Source organism: Protobothrops mucrosquamatus, unplaced genomic scaffold (genome assembly GCF_001527695.2).
Source record: "Protobothrops mucrosquamatus isolate PMUCROS unplaced genomic scaffold, P.Mucros_1.0 scaffold1287, whole genome shotgun sequence".
Classification (NCBI taxonomy): Eukaryota; Metazoa; Chordata; class Lepidosauria; order Squamata; family Viperidae; genus Protobothrops; species Protobothrops mucrosquamatus.
The window spans coordinates 72,308-75,492 of record NW_015387491.1 but is presented as its reverse complement, the minus strand read 5'-3'; positions in this window follow the sequence as shown (position 1 = coordinate 75,492).

The following is a 3,185-nucleotide window of genomic DNA, read 5'->3' as shown; positions in this document are numbered from 1 at the left end:
TGTTAAATGTGCTTAGAAATAAGAATGTGCCAAAGGGAACAAGTGTTAGATGTGTAGTAATATAAAATACTAAGTATCTTTGTGTAAACAAAGGAGATGAAGGACTGGAATAGTTGTTGTATTCTAGAATAATAAGTATTTACTTATTGTTTTATCCAAGGGGGGAGGCGTGTTATGTCCTGGGCCTGCTGAGTGACTCAGCAGGCACAGGAAGCTGCAGAAGAGCCCCGGGCAGACCACGTGGTTGCCCGGGACCAGACAGGCTGTCTCCAGCCTTGCGCGCATGCGCAAGGTGGGAGAAAAGCCTTGCAATGATTGGCTGACACTGTCCCTGCAAAAGGGGTATAAAAGGACTCTGCGCCATTTTGTTTTCAGTTCTGTTGGTGTTTCAATAAAGGAAGATTGTTTTGTTACTCCTGCTTTGCCTCAATGCCTTTTACTTGGAAACAGAACATTACCTTCCTTGCAACCACCTTTCTCCTTAATTTGTTATCACCCCCCCAAAACAAAAGATGGCCTCTGAAGATGAAAAATGTATCTAAGCAGGAACATGTAACACAAGATCATTTAATTATTTTGGTCCCAGGTTGTGTATGTGTGTGTGTGAGACATAGAAAGAGACAGTGTTTGTATGTGAGAGAGAGTGTGTGTGTGTGGGGGGGGAGATTCATAATTTATCCAGAAGAGGCGCAGTGGGGACTTTATGTTTCAAAATCAACCACTATGTATTAACTGGACACTAAAAAACATAATATAATTAGGCTGTCTTTTGTATAGGCTCTTTTCAAACTGCTACCCAGCACATTTTTTTCAGTATTGATGTCCTGAAGAGTTTTACTGAATTTATCCTTCTAAATCTCTCTAAAGCAGAAGGAGCCATGAAATTAGATAATTTGCTTATTGGTTTCTGTACCTCAGTCTAAACCCCCCCCCTCAATTAAAAGATATCACATCAGTGAATATAATGATGTGAAAATAGATCTTTTATGCAGAAGAGACAGGCAACAATCTGATTGGGTTTCCACTTTCTAATTTCAGTTCAGAAAACAGACACTCTTTATTTGACTTCACAAACTGTCCCATCTTATGGATTCAAGGAGTAACAACATGATTTTAAAACATGTTGCTTTAATTTATTATGTTTTCACTGCAAACCTCTTTCTCTGACTATTTGGTTTATATATGCATTCTGAACACTTGTCTATTAGAAAACATTTTTGTTTTGTTTTGTTTTTGTTTTTGTGTGTGTGTGTGTGTGTGTGTCTTATACTCTAGGACATTTAGTGCCTGACATTGCCATTCTGCAATTCTGATAAAACCTAAACTGCTATTTTCATTTGAAGGAGAATTTCACTGTCACCTATGGATAATACTGTAAAAGTGCAAATAACTGGGATTGTTGTTAGGTCTGTGGCAGGAAGGGAAAAAGTTAATGTCAGCTCATATTTTGGAGATGATTCAGGCTTCCCTACAGCTTCTTTTTAGAAATCAAGATTTTGCACACAATTCTGACTTGCAAGCTTACTGACTGTCCTTTGAGGTAGTCCCAACAATTAAGCATCAACCATGAATATTAACACTGTCTTTATTGTAAAGTTACAGTAACACTCTTGCAAGTCTGAAAATACTTCTCCTCTCCCAAATTTTTACAATCTCGAAAACTAAGGAGGGTCTCTTCTGAGACATTTTCTTCACCTTCACCCCTCCTTTGGACTTAGATTTCATTTATCAGACCATAGTCCAGGCAACAGCTCTTCCTTAGGTTTCTCAAAGTCTTTCCTACATACCGTTACAAAAGGCGAGTGGTTATGATCCTGAGCCTTTATTCATCCCAGTACCATTGTTTTCCTTTTATTGAATGTCACTACAGAGTAACAAGTGCCACAGCAGAATTTGCAATGTTTGTGCTTCAAGGAGCAATTGGTGTTCCCATTGGAGGGCCTCAGCCATCTTCTCAGAGCTTGGTCCCATCACAGCAACATCTTTCCATGCTTAGGAAAAGGTGTGCAAATGCAGAATGGCTGCTAATTAAAGAGTAACACAGGTTTCCTCCCCAATGACTGAAAATATTTGAAATGTTTTCAGGGCCTTTGTGTGGATTTTAAATGACTCCTTTCACAAAGCTACTTCTCAAGCTATCTCTGGAATCTTTTGCAAAAACAACAGAAAGCTGCTCACAGATACACAGAGTGCAGGAGAGAAGGTACATTAACCATTACATATTAATTTTTAAAGAGAGATAAGGTTGCTTATTTAGGTACAGACCCAGTGTGGACAAGGCTTTTGGTTATTGGCAGCTTGAATTAATAGCAATTAGATATGAATTGGCAGTCTGTGTTCAGCTGTTGGGCAGAAAGGACTAGCACAGATTGGCTGACAATTCTCTCCTAGCTCACAAAGGCACAGATAGGATCGTGCTGGCTGTTTCTTGATGTCCAGATAGATTCACCTAGTCCAAAAAGCCTAGTTCAATCTCCAGAGCGATTTGAACTGATTGAGAAGGATGGAGAACCAGAAGGTTAGTCATCCAGAAGACTTCTAAGTGAAAATTTGAACCCAACCCAGTCCTACAGTCTATCATTTACATCCCACTCGGTTGTCTTTTATAGAAATCCAACTTCATTGTTTTCCTCTTTCTTCCCTTTTCATGTTGTAGTCTGTTCATACTCAGCATGCTGTATATTCATTTTAGTGGGTAGTTGGAATGTTCTTTGCTTGGAAAGAATCACTATTTTTTATGCATAGCATGAACCACAGCAGAGCGTGATTGTATCTGGCACCGATAAAGCTATTGCATATATTTCTCTAATTCAAACCATTTGTTGCTTTGCTGAATTAAAGTTCTCTTGAGAGAGTCCAAACTCAGCATGACGTCTTGGATTGTTTCATTTTCTACAGAGGTCATTTCTGATATTGCTGGCTGGCGTGGGGAAGAAGGTAATATCTTGCCAAGTTCTCTCTTCTAGCTATTTAAAAGAATCCTTCTACTTTATTCATCTAAGCACCATGGAAGCAATCTGACAGGCCACCTGGAAAAAGTACTTATATTAGTGTCCATCTGAAAATACTAGTCATGAGCACGGATTTGCAGAGGAGTGTAAATCCGGTCCATATTGTTACCACATGTATTCTTGTATTATTCTATTTGGTCTCATTTCTCAGAGAATTACTAAAACATATACATA